The sequence below is a fragment of the Oryzias melastigma genome, linkage group LG14 (genome assembly GCF_002922805.2).
Source record: "Oryzias melastigma strain HK-1 linkage group LG14, ASM292280v2, whole genome shotgun sequence".
Taxonomy (NCBI): Eukaryota; Metazoa; Chordata; class Actinopteri; order Beloniformes; family Adrianichthyidae; genus Oryzias; species Oryzias melastigma.
In genome coordinates this window covers 4540563-4554837 of record NC_050525.1, presented here as the reverse complement: position 1 = coordinate 4554837, position 14275 = coordinate 4540563, and the positions used below count along the sequence as shown (strand labels likewise).

The following is a 14275-nucleotide window of genomic DNA, read 5'->3' as shown; positions in this document are numbered from 1 at the left end:
CGCTCAGAGATGCAGGCAGGATGGCACAAACAAAGCTTCGCGGAGAGTGGAGTGTGGAGCCAGACTATAAGCTGAGGTGGTGATGAGGTGATGAGGAACAGCTGATGCTGATGAGTCCAGGTGATGGCAGGTGGTGAGCTCAGAACTCTGGTGAGCGCTCCCTCTGGTGACTGGAGACGGTAGCAGCAGGTTGTTCCATGACGGTAACGTTACGTCGAGCTTGTTGAATTTGTTCATAATGTTGGACTTTTCTCCTAAAAGTGCGACTTATACTCCGCAGCAACATATGTTTTTTTTTACTTCATTATGCATTTTTTTGGCTCCTCCGACTAATACTCCGGAGCGACTTGTAGTTCGGAAAATACAGCAGATAGATGATGGGAGGGGAGAGGGAGGGTTTACTCGCCTCCTTACACAATTGGGGTTATTTTATCACTATTACAGTGCTAAACTTGAAACACTACTTGGGTTAAATATGGAAAAAAAATGTGTTGTCCTTATTTGTGTAAATATTAACACATCTGTTTTTAGAGAGATGGACCTCAAAATCTCAATTTTTTTATTGCTGTGAATGTTTTTTTGTAAGTTTCTTTTTCTTTAATTATTTGAAACATTAAGACAGTATTAGGAAAATATTTTCAATAAATGGAAAATAGTTTATTTAAATAAAAAAACTTCTTGAAATTAATAAAAAGGGAAGAAGTGAACGTAAAACAATTAAACCAAAAGAAACAAGTAAATATGATACAAAATAAATCAAAATGTTTAACAAAACAAAAAAAAATAGGTAAAAGGAGCTAAAAGGAGAAAGACAAACATGAATCTATTTTTCTGTAAGAGGATGCATCAGAATGGAGCTGTGCAGGGAGACTTTCACCCTCTGCAGTTGCTGTGTCACAAATACAAACTTTTCTAACCGCAAGTTTTCATCCATCACAATTTGAATAAATACTCAGTTTGAATCCTAAATGATTTTACATCAAAAGAAAACTGCTACAAGAACATGTTCAAAACCCAATTTTCCTTAGAGTGGGTCTTTGACTTGACAAAAATACTCGAGGATATTTTGTGTTTTTGCAGTGTACACCTCTTTGTGACAGCAGCTCGTTTGGGATCTTTTCAGAGCAAAACAGCTTTAAAAACTGCAGTTTATAATGTCCACGTGTTCAACAGCTCCTGCAGCTCCCCCTTATTGACTTCAGTGGAAGCATTGTGAGGTAAAATCACACTGATGTCAAAGACGGCAGAAAAACCAGCTGTTAGTTTCAGCAGCTGCTGCTTCCACAGCCGTCCATCCTCTGTATTGATGCAGCAGTTTAGTGCAAGCTGGGGGACAAAAACTAAAAAGCAGGACTACCAAAACTCAAAATGTATTTTCAAGAAAGTATTTAGCCGTGCAATCCTATTTAAAAAGCCATGGATCGTTTCAGAATCTCTTCTCGCCCTACGGAGCAGAAAAACAAAATAAGGAACTGAAATTGAATAATTTTAGTGTTATTTTAGGACGTAGTTTCTTGGAAGGTGAAATCCATTTAATCTAATTCCAGAAAAAGACTAAATTCCTAAATAGCTGGAATCACAGCTGAGCAGTGATGGAAGCATTGGTAGGAGAGCAGGAGTCAGAGCTGCATGGCTCCAACAATAAATGTAGGAAGCCTCCGTGTGCGGCTGGAACGACCAGTTTTAATAGATACAGACTAATGACAGAAACGAGGAATTGCGTATTCAGCGTGTGGAAATGAGATCTATGTGGTGTGCAGGGCAGGAGGGGTCAAGAATTAGAGAAAGATTGTAAGCAAAAGTGGTTGACTGTGCGTCAGGGTGAAGAATGGGGGAGGTGGGCGGAGCCACGACTCTGCTGCTGCTGCAGGATCAGTCGACCACGGAGCGCGCTGGGGTCTGAACCAACAAATAATCCGTCCTCGTTCGTTCTGGACAGTTGGATCTACAACGAACATCCAAGGATTTCTAAACAGCCACGGTCTGCCTCGAGCACGTAGAGGAAGCGGGACGTCTTTCTTTGACCTGAGATTTTTGTATGAACGGGTCAGAAAGGAGAAACAGGTTATTACCACTAAAATCTAAAACAAACAGCGTCATGTCAGAGCACTTACAATAGAGCAGCCTGGATCTCTCTGCTTTAAACGATTGTGGTGTGTAAAACATTCCTTTCGTGACTGAACAGTAGTTTTGATTCACCTGAGCAACTCTTGTCACAAACAGCCGGACTTTAGATGACACCAGCTCTAACTAAAGCCTACATGAAACGCGATTTACTAGCAAATTCACATGTGCCGCCTCTCCTTCACTACAAATACTCTGCTCACCGCCTGTCCAAAAATGTGCTCCAAAGCTTGACGCCCCAGCCACGTGTGGGAGGAGCTACAACCAGGTGTTTTCAGCCTGATCGCTACATGGAGCTGTGTCTGTCTAGATCTCATTTACAATGCTTGTCTCAATGAAAATAAGAGAAATATCATAAACTTCAGGAGACCCGAGCAGGCGGCCTCCCCAATGCTGCAGCGACCCTTTGTCTGACCGCCAGCTCGCCTCCCGGTGGAACGGGTGTGATTGCTCCAGCTTCATGAGCTCTGCAACAGACTGGAGACTTGTTCACCCAAAAGTAGCCGGGACGGACTCTGGAAACCCCACTGTCCCCAAAAAGGAAACTGATGGACGGATGGATGGAAGTAGATGTGGATTCTACTCGTCACTGAATGTCACATGTCCAAAGGTGATTCCCTGATTGGTTGACACATTGCAGCGACATCACCAAAGTTCAAACATGTGAACTCTGGCGCCTGATTCTGGCCGCACACACCTCACTTCATGCTGGGGTGACCTAAAATTGAGTTCGTACTATTGACTCAGCATTGAAATTGGTACGCTTGGTGTGAACGCAGCTCAATATCATCCTTTTTTATTCATGATGTGGCAACGAGTGAAGCCCAAAAATATTGGCAGTAGCTCCTCCCACACGTGGCCAATGTGTCAAGGACATATAAGAGCAGCAGTAAATTCAAAAGTTGACCTTTTTTGTCCTTGTAAAGCGTTCAATTTGAAGCTTCTTCATCCTTAAAAAAGCTTCACTTCTCGACCTTTCAAGAGTTGCTGGTTTTGTGTAGTCTTCCTCGAATCCGACATTCCACTTTCGTGTCAACAAGTTGTTAGTTCTGAACTCATAAAATGACTCAAAGAAGTTGATCCGTGCAGCACAGAACCAGCATGTCCCATAAAGTCAAATCACTGTTATTGTCAAAGGAGTGTGTTGGCTTTGAGGGGAGCTTACACGGATGCAACCGCACAGGTTCCTCGTCTTTGAGGGCCGCCTGAAGGCAAGGCAGCGTGGCAGCTATTCTAAATATAGCGAGAACTCCAGAGGGAGCTGCACAAAGAGCTTTATGGCGGTTTTTCCTCACAGTAGAGAATCCCCAACACCTGCAAACACACTTTGATGTGTAAAGCTCCCATCTGATGGCACGATGCAGCGACAACAATGTGCACATTAAAGGGGAAATCTTTGAATAACATGTCCAAAAGAGAGCAAAAACTCACTTCACCTTGTGCTTTTCCTTTTGAAAGTTTGCACACACAAAATAAAAAACAAGTTTCCCAATGATTTATTGCGTTTGAAAACACAAGGAAAATTATTTGCCGTGCTGAGGCTGTGGGAAATATTTTGATTGCTGCAAGTCTGGAATTACAAAAAAAAAAGGTGTGAATAATTGCTGGAAATTTTCCTCCAAAACCCCTAAAGACCTAACAGAAGTATCTCATAAAATGTAATAACAGAATAATTTGTGGATAATAAATTTAGTGTACAGCCTGTGAAGCTTGGAACAGCGAGCCATTTCACAGCCAGCTTTCCAATAAATGGCTCAAAGCCTTTTTCATCTTACAGACATTTACATATCCACAACTGCTGGGCTGAGATTAAGGAAGTAGAGTTGCAATTTGCCAACTTGTCACAGAATCCAGTTTAAGGCAGTCAGATAAAACACTGAAACATCGAAAGGACCCTTTAAATATCAGGAAATTAAACTTTTAGACTAGATTATTTCTCCGTAGATCTTTATGACTTGAAAGATCTTGCACTATTTTCTTTTCTCTGCCATTCGTTTTTCATTTTCTGATTTGACAAAGACACAGACTATTGGGGAACACGGGAATCGGGCCACACCAGTGAATCAGTGAAGAAGGAAGAAACTGTGATAAGAAAGCTTTGAGGGAGGTGAAAAAGAAAGAAAGTATAGTTTTTCATATTCTCAATTATGTCACCAATAATCAATGCAAGTTTATTTTGATTCTTCACTACAGTTCAACTACAAGGTAAGTTAAAGTACTTGACCGAAAATAACAAATTAAAAGCACATAAATAAAAACTACAAGTCTTTAATAAAGCATTCACACCAGACGCACAATTTTGAACACATATTCAGTATTCGGTGTTCCCATTGGACTGTTGCTCCCCGATACCTGTACCTACAGTTAGAGGAGGTTTGGTGCTAAATCTCAAAGCGGTCAAATCTAATGGATCTTGCATCAGGTTTTTTTCTTTCACAGCTCTATTTCAACATATGAAAGACTTTACGTCGTGATTCCACAAACGGCAATTATTAATTTTTCCTCCATAATCAATTTTCAAACAGTTGGCACATTTGTGAATTGAAAGGAAAAACCATCTGTTACCAAATCTGACTCCCTGATTGGTCAAAGTTTGCCCTGGTTTAACTCGTTTTGTTTGTAGAGCCCAAAAAGTCTTAAAAACTTGTGTAGTAATGCATGAATGCGAGAACACAGCATGGACTTTCATTGGAAGTGGATGGTTGAACATGCGTCCCCAAAGCCAGGAGGAATGTAGCTTCAGGCCTCACTCATATGGGTGATGTGAGTTTTGGGTTTCTGGATTCCTATTGGACATATTGAGGGGAGCCAGGTGTGTCTTGCGGTTCCTTTGAGCTCATGTGGCCGCCCTCAGAGAGATCATGAAAATGGAACATCAATTGTCATGTTTGAGGAAGTGCATCGTGAACAATTTGTAATGCAAGTTACACACATTTATGACATATAAGTGATGCTGTTGTACGGTGGCCTTCCGCTGCACTCTAGTCATTATTGAGGTACGAGTTCCTTTCCTTGCCCTTCAGGCCACAGTGAATCTGTCTTCTGCATCCTCTGCTACAACACTCCATCCATAAACCTCCTCTTTGGTCTTCCTCTAGACCTCTTTCCTGGCAGCTCTTAGCATTCCTCTACCAATATCTTCACTTTCTCTCCTCTGGACATGTTGAACCAAGAAACAGGTCTTCTAGCTATCATACTCTGATCTCTGAAGAACAGTTTTTAGTCAGGACTGGTAATACTTTTTGGAAGACCTGAACCTTATCTCTGCCTAACCACGTTTAGTCCCGCCTCTGGATGCCAGCTGAAGGTCTGCCCTGAACTTCCAGATGTACTTTGATGCTGAGCCATGGAGAGACTCGAACACTCGCAGATATGTGTCAAAGTCGATTCTCTGAGCAACAGGAAGGATGTGGTACTTCCTGGTTTTAGTCAGGTCCCCTGCAGCATCGTTCTGGGGGAACTGCAGCAGCCGAACAACTTGACTTTTTATGTATTATTTATTATTTTAGTAGTATGTTTTTTTTTTTAATCATGGGTTGATTTAAAGTATGAGTGTTGCTCTGACCAGGAAACAATTTTAATGTCATTATACCTGAGACAATGACAAATAAAGATATCTATCTAGAACAGAAAATAATCCTTATTAATCCCAAAGTAAATTCTAAAGCAGTCAGCTTTAAAATAATAATATATTATTAAAATATATTAGTAAAAAAAAGATAAAATTAATAAAAAAAATTATAAATCCATAAAATATTCAGAAAGGAAAATCGAATACAATAAAACACTGAAAAATTAAATATATTGGTAGACAGACTCTTAACTCTATATTACTTTGTAACCACCAAGATTATTCAAACTTTCAGGAACTTTAGATAAATTATTAAGAATCAAGTATTCTGTTTGACAATTTAATTATTTGTAGCCTTTTTATTAATATAGTACTTAACATTTTTACTGACTATTATGGATTTAGATTATTTTTTTAAACTGCTTTTAATGTAAAACAATAAACTTTTGATTGTTAATTTTCAAGTCATGTTTCAGTTTCATGGTGTTTTCATTCTTGGCTTTAGACCTTCTACACTTTGACAAAATGCAGCAATAAGATTTAGGAGTTTGTCCCACATTTTAGCTACAGTCACTTTCACAATGAAAGCAGGTTTTAATGGAACGTATTCAACATCACCGAGTCGTTAGCATTGATTCCAGCCACCTCAGATACTGATTAGTGCACGGGGATATCGTCCCACACTGTCCAGATACAGTCAATAGACAGGACGTCCCACTCCTTAGACTGATCCCGAGATCATTCCTGAGGAATACTGAGCGCCTTCTGAAGGGTTTTAGCCTACGGGATCCCGGGCATGCTCGATAGAGTTGGTTCAATAATTCCATAAGTGATGGATGTTGTCACATGACTCACTGGTTCCTATTGACCTTCTGTGATGCAAAGTACAACGGTTAGTATTTACATTTCACGTGTAGCTACGTCTGGTATCAGGGCAAAACTCAGTTTTAGCATACAAGCAGAAAGTCTGCACCGTTTAGTTTACAGCCATCAGCTTCTACAGCAGCAACACTCAGACCTCCTTCAGCCTCAGTGTGTCTGTGTCAGTCACCTTGGAAAACTGATGAAGACTCTGGATGAAAGCGAAACTTTCATCCAACTTTCATCCATTTTTCCGTACGTTTTTTGCCTGTCCGTAGCTCTTCAACCCCTTCTCTTATTCAGCTCATTCAGCTATCAAAATATTTTGGAGTTTAGCTAATATTTCAGCTATATGCTAGCAATTTTGGCTATTTTTGGGGGGTTTTTTAGGCTATTTTAGAGTTAAAGTAATATTTCAACTACATGCTAGCTGTTTCTGTAAATATTATTTTTTTTCAGTTTAAGGCTAGTTTGGAGTTTAGCTAATATTTCAGCTACATGCTAGCATTTGTAATTAAGGTGTTTTTCAGTTTTTTAGGCTGTGTTGGATAATAGCTAATATTTCAGCTACATGTTAGCAATTTTGGCTAATTTAGTCTTTTAAGCTATTTGCAGTTCAAATATTTCAGCTTCATGCTAGATTTTGTAATTAAGGCTTTTTTTCAGTTTTTTAGGCTATGTTGGTTGATAGCTAATATTTCAGCTACATGCTAGCTGTTTTTGTAAATATATATTTTTTCAGTTTAAGGCAATTTGGAGTTTAGCTGTTATTTCAGCTACATGCTAGCAATTTTGGCTAATTTAGTCTTTCAGTTTTTTAAGCTATTTAAGAGTTCAACAAATATTTTAGCTGCATGCTAGCTTTTGTAATTAAGGCTTTTTAAAAAATTTTAGGCTGTGCTGGATAAAAGCTAATATTTCAGCTACGTGCTAACTGTTTTGGCAAAAATATTTTTTCTTCCGTTTTTAAGGGTAATTTGGAGTTTAGGTATTATTTCAGCCTTATGCTCACTGTTTTGGCTAAATTAGACATTTTCCCAGTCTTGTAGGCTAATTTTGCTTTTAGCTAATATTTTAGCTTGCTATAAGATTTAGCGTTTTCAGCTATTAATTTATGTAATTTCAGCTATCAATTTCAGCATCTTCAGCTATTACCACTAACATCTTCAGCAGCCACATTCAGCTTCCAGCATTCACACTGGCATTATTGCTGGTATATATCTAGTCATTTTATTAATATTGTGGAATAACAATTAAATAAATTGGTTTGCCAATTGATTGATGAGCTTGGATCTGCATCTACAAACTTTTGTTAATCAAATCTAAGACAACAAATTAAAGATCAGCTGATTTCTGAGGAAGTTTTCTCACCTGTGAACGAACAATCATTTCACTTACCTGCTTTTGTTTTGTGAAGGAATCAGCAGATGACTTCATCACTTTAAAGAAGCTGACATACTTTGGACTTCTTGAAGTTTTATCAGATTTGTTTGAAGGAACATCTAAAAAAAATGTAACAGAGCTACATTTAGCATGTTGGTGACTTTTCATTTTTTTTCCTCAGTGATGCAACATTTAAATAGATCACATTTCAGTTACTCTGTTCAACTGATGTCAGTACCTGTGATGAATCCCATTGTCAGGAAATGGTGAATGACCCATGATAGCAGGAGATCAGGGTTGGTAGAAGAAACTTTAACATTTAATAATGAAATTTGAACTTGAGAAAAACCAAACCAGACACTAAAACACACTGAGGGTCATTAACACAAATCAAGACAGCTGTGGATGATTGACAACATAAACCTGGTGTGACCGAGGAAGAAACAACAAAAGAACCAAGAACATCATAAAGACCCAAGTGCAGAATCCTCACACTATTGGATAGAAGAACATGTTTATTCTGTTCACTCGGTCCTTTAAATAAGTTAAAAGAAAACCTATTTAATCCCATCCTCTTTATTAATTTAAATAAAGTTTACAGCAACTTTTCAACTCACAAAAAGAAAAAAAAAACAGTGTATCAACAAGAGAATCATTATATATGCACAAATATCTGCTGGAATTATCGCGTTAACAGTTGAAAAGTTACAGTAAATCGAAGAACATAAACACTGGAGCTCCTGTGTTAAAGGGTGAAGAACTGTCAAGATTGCAGATGTTTCCAGAAAATTTACATTTTTAGCTTTTAGCATTTTAGCTTCAATAGTGTTTTGTCAATTAAATTTAATTTTTTCTGTCTTATCTGGTTTAAAATAATTTTAAAAAGCATTAAATCATTAGAAAATAATCATTAAAAAGACAACAAGGGGGAATATTTACCTTTTATGGGGCTAAACAATGAATCTGTTTCATCACGATAAGTTTTTTTCCTTTTTCTTAGGAAACTTTGGGACGATTGGAGCTGAGTGACACAGACAGGATGCAGGAGTTATCGGGTTTCTGAGAGTGGATTAGCGTGTTGTTCCTGGTGGCTTTTTAATGCAATCTGTCGGCAGTAATGAAAGCATCCGCAGCTTCATCCTCCATGTAACCGGGTGAGCTATTTTCAGCAAAAACGAAGGCCTGACCCCCCTCCCCCACAACCTCTGAGGCAACATTACTTATCAAAGATTCTTTGTTGATGAGTCCAAATTAATGATCCAATTTTCCACACCGCTGGGCCAGCTCGCTCTGTCCCCCAGCATACGGGACGGAAATATTGAAGGCAGGGGAGGGAAACCAAATTTACTGCTCGTGCAGATTGTTGAGGTGCAGAGTAAGTCCTGTTTGTTGAATCATAGTCACAGCTGAGCCATACCGACATCCACACACATTTAAAAACCTCTCACAGTGATGATCAAATTGTTTTTAAGGAAAGCAAAGGTTATTCATTTAATTTTTGTCACAGTCAGGTGTTACAAGAATCCATCACCGCAGCAAGCTGACAATTCATTAATGCAGCGTCGGCGCCTGACGTTTCCTCATTTCAATAACTGCAAATGAAGCAAGTTGGAATTCCAGTTTTAACCCCAGAATTATAGTTTATTTTCAGAGAAACATTTCTTCAGAACTGTGGAACCACATATTGCTGTTTGGCCATTTTTAAAATGACAGAAATTAATCGAGTGTACATTATGTGTCAATTTAAAAATAAATACAAATAAATTATTTTGAATTTTTACATTAAATCACCCAAATGTTAATATATGGTCACTTAATAATTACAATGAACACCTTTTGTCCTGTAGTTCATCAGTACTCCACTGGGGGCAGTAGAAAGGCTTTTCAGCTCATTTCAAAATGGCTGCTTCCGTGAAATCTCAAAGCACTTTAAAAGTTTAGCTAATTTAAAAAAAAAATAGGTTATGAATAACTATTGTTATTGTCAAAAATGGAAAAAAATGTTAATAATGATTAGGGATGTGAACGTTAACGATTAATCAAAAGAATTACTGCGTTAATATTTATTAACGCAAATTAATTACACCTCCCAAAGAAACAATCTTCTGCTTTGCCTCAGACGATTCAAGCTCTTACAGTGTGTGTTAAAATACTTCGTCTGGTATTATCTCACTTAGACATTGTCATTTACAAAAGAAATAAATATTCAATCAGTTTTTATTACTTAAATGTATTTTTTTCGTCTTAGATCACTTTTTCATAAAAAGCGACAATTTCATCCGGGGTCGCGGTAACACAACGACGTGTCGCTGAACGTTGACTGCAGCAGCAAAAGAAAGCGGTTTTAATGGTTACATGAAGGTCAGAGAGAAAGCTCACCTCCTACCACTTGATTTTGTCCAGAAGATGAAGGAAAACGTTTTAAAGAAACCAGCGCTGTGATATAGAACATTTGGACAATGTCACCGGAACTACTTCTTCTTCTTTTATGTCATGAAGTCTTTACAGTTCTGCTTATCTTAGTGTTGATGTGTTTTGTACACAATTTACACTTGTGGGTTAATATTTTATAAATGAAAAAAATTCAGACAGTTAAAATTTGGGGAAAATGTTCTCTTTGGCCTGTTTTTGTTTAAAAGCTACATATTGTTATCTGAAATGTACCTAGTGAAACATTGTGATTAATTGTGGTTTAATTACAACACAATATATATATATAAATTGATTGACAGCACTAAAAATAATCGTTTTAAATGTACAGTTTTGTGTGTGATTTAGGTTGTGATTTTTCATACATAATAGGTAGTCACCAAGCATTGCAGCAAAAAAAATAATAATAATAATAATTAATCACGATTCATTTTTTAGGCTGGCGATTAATGTGTTAATTTTCTTTAGTCAATTCAAGGCCTAAATAATAAGTATTTCAATACACCATGTTAAAAATGTGTGGATCTTATAGGAGATGGTGGATCAATTCTTTTCTTTGTTTTCACGATCCTTCATGTCGATATTTTTCCATCATAAACTAACATTATTGTGATCAAACATGTAACACATCACCAAATGTATTATAACTGATACTATATGGCTTTAAAAATGATATTAGGAAAATATTTTTATTGACTTTATTAAAAGGTTTAAAAAACATCGTAATTCCAAAAAATTCAAAATTCTACCAGTTGATGCAGTGGGCTATACAGGGTTAAATGAGTGTATATTGAGGACAGTTTTGGACATTTAAATTTTTTTTAGTATCAATAAAAATGTCACACCTGTCACGAGGGAGGCAAACCCAGAGCAGCCATTGATCCAGCATCTCGTCTCCATGTGGGCCCGAGTCAGAGGAGCAGCACGCTTCTTTATTCCCTCTAACCTGCATAAAATGGTTTTATGGTGAGAGGAGGCGGCGCAGCCTCGGCGTTTGCAGGGGGGGGGGTCAGAGATGCTGCGGCTCCCTGGTGCAGTAAATGGCTTCTCGCCAGGCGGACGGAGAGCCGCTCTGCACACCGTCGTTGTTGTTGATTTTCTGTCACACCTTTCTTTTCTGTCCTGCCCACTACAACATCTGCCAGACCCCTAACAGGGTCAAACGGGTCTTCAGGGAGAGATGTCCCCCATTTATACTCAGGTTTTCACCGTAAATGACCTCTGAGGGGGCCGGATCTTTAAATACAGACGAAGCATGACTGAGGATTGCAAGATGCAGGTCCTGCTCTGTTTTAGTGGTTGTCATGAGGCACTCTGGTGTTTTGGTTCTGGTTTTCACTCCTCTTTACCTTATAGAAGTTCATAGGAGTTTAGGACTTGTTGCATCAGTACCATTGCCTGAATATGACCCCTCCCACCTTACATTCAAAACAGGAAGGATCCACTGGCTCCAAAAAGCCAAAATCCCATAAACAACATCTGTTTTTTACATATTCTTGCTAATCCTAATTGTTTGCATGATATCAAATAAATCCTCTCACATCCAACGTTTTAAACGTTTGATTGACAGACTGACCCTTTCAAGTGTTAGGGGTGTTGACTTCCAACAAGCTCGCTCCTAATAGGCAAGAGTGGTTGCCATAGAGACAATAACACAGACTGACTCAGACCAATCACTGCTCACCGACTTTGTCTGGCTCCAATATGGCGGCGTCCGTACTGCGAAAAATACTGACTTGATTAACTTCCTTTACCTGGAGTTGGAAGTAAATAATTTTGTTGAACATTTATTCATTCAGAGACCTGAGTTTGCAATACAAAAAACACAACGACTAATGCAGTTTAAGTTACATACAAATCAGACATCTTCAATATCTACAATAAAAGTCTGCAGGAGGCACCAAGTTAGTGTTTACAATCTGGCATCTCACCCTATCCAATATGGCGTCCAACTTTGCTAAGCTAGCGTAGCGACTCTAGCCTATATAACTCATTGTTGAATGACGTGGTCAACATTTAACGATGACTGTGTTTGTTTACATGTTACTAACAAGGTTGTGAGTTACAGGTGTTGTACACAAGCTAAAGTGGCTAATGTGTAGGGCACTTGTGTCAAAGTCAAGGCCGGATCCAGCCTGCTGGGTAGTTATATCCGGCCCTCCAGATCATTTTATTTTATTGTTTTTAATGCCTCGATGTTATCTTGCACTTATTTCTAACTTGTATAATTTTGACAAAATATATATTTTTGGGGGGAATTTACTAATATTTTTAAGGCTTTTTGGAGTTTAGCTAATATTTCAGCTACATGCTAACTGTTTTGGCTGATTTAGGCTTTTTTCAGTTTTTTTTTTTTGTTTTTATGCTAATTTGGCATTTAGCTAACATTTTAGCTGGCTATCAGCTTCAACATATTCAACTATTTGCTACAGTTTTTTTTTCCACTTTTCGGCTTATCCCTTTCGGGGTCGCCACAGCGTAACAACACCCACTGTTTCACATCAGTGATTTGGCAGAGTTTTTTCACCGGATGACCTTATTGACACAACCCTGTACTTGAGGGGCACAGGGACCCAGTTAGGCAGCAGCGTCAAGGGTCTTGATTAGGGACCTAATCTGGATGGAGATCAATGGACGCCCCGGGTCTTGAATAGTTTCTGTGACGACCGGGAAGTCACCTGACTAAAAAATGCGAATGAAGAAACCCAAATGAGCGGGGGAACACTGTCATGTGTTTCCCCTGAGCTGATTGCCACTCCTCCCTGATGGGTTACACCTGTGTCTTTTGGTTCTCTTTCACTCCCCTTCCTGTATATATATGAGTTTCTCCCCTCACTTCCTTGCAGGTTTGTCTTGTCACTTGATGCACCAAATCTTGTCTGCCATTTCAGGTGTAGTGTGGCTTATAGTTTTTTTGGACTTTGACTTAGAGAATAATCCCGTTTTTTCCAGCTTTGTGCTCTTCCTTAGTTTTTGGATTCTTATGTTATTAAAGACACTTTTTTGGAGCTGATACCTGTCCTGCGATTGTGTCCACACACCAAACCCTGACAAACACTGTAGAACAGGGGTGTCAAACCCAATCGTACAAGTGGCCAAAATCCAAATCACACCTTAGGTCGCAGGCCGAACAGGATAAACATTTATTGAACACTCTAAACCTATATTTCAAACACTTTAAAACTGTAATTTTTTAACATAATGATGAACTAGATATATAGCATTACATGTGTTAATGCTACTGTGAATGCTGTAAGCTGAATTTGGCCACTGAAATTGATAGCTGAAATCACTGAAGCTAATGGCTGAAAGCCTTAAAGCTGATAGCCAGCTAAAATATTATCTAAATGTTCAATTAGCCTAAAAAAAAGTTTTGAAAGAAAACTTAGGTTGGCCAAAAGAGCTAGCATGTAGGTGGAATATTAGCTAAACTCCAAAAAAGCCTAAACAATCTTAGTAAATGCCAAAATGGTCCAAAACGCAAACAGAATACCAAGTTTTAAAACTTTAAAAATGTAAAAATGTAACTTTTTAACGACGCCTTGACTTTGACACGTGCTGTAGATCATTCATTGACGTTGCACCTTATAACCTGATGTGCCCTATGGTGCAGAAATAATAAAAAATATTGCTAGTGTTTATTGCCAAACGTTACTGGCTTGTTTTATTGAAAAGTTAAATGTGAAAACTACTTGAGCTGAATCTCATGTAACTCCAGCAGAGCCGAACCACCACATGATCCTGAAACTGACTCCCGTTTTTTTTTTTTTTTTTTACATAAACATATATACCGACAGGATCAAAAGGTTAATGAGCACTAATTATTTTTTTCTCTTTGATCTGTGCAGCCTAGTCTCTGAAAACACTTCTCGTTCCTCTTTTTGTAGTTTTTCAGCTCCTCAAACA

General features: G+C 38.3%; 1 long non-coding RNA gene across 2 annotated transcripts; it reads right to left on the bottom strand.

Moving 5' to 3' along the window:
• Positions 1–4233: 4233 nt before the first annotated feature.
• On the bottom strand, positions 4234–8296 carry LOC118599611. Of its 2 annotated transcripts, none has more exons than XR_004949024.1 (3): positions 8178–8296; positions 7955–8058; positions 4234–4973 (listed from the first exon to the last, which is right to left on the bottom strand). It is a non-coding gene; the product is annotated as an uncharacterized LOC118599611 (long non-coding RNA). The 2 variants fall into 2 exon arrangements; XR_004949025.1 differs by lacking the exon at positions 4234–4973 and adding an exon at positions 6289–6567.
• Positions 8297–14275: the final 5979 nt, after the last annotated feature.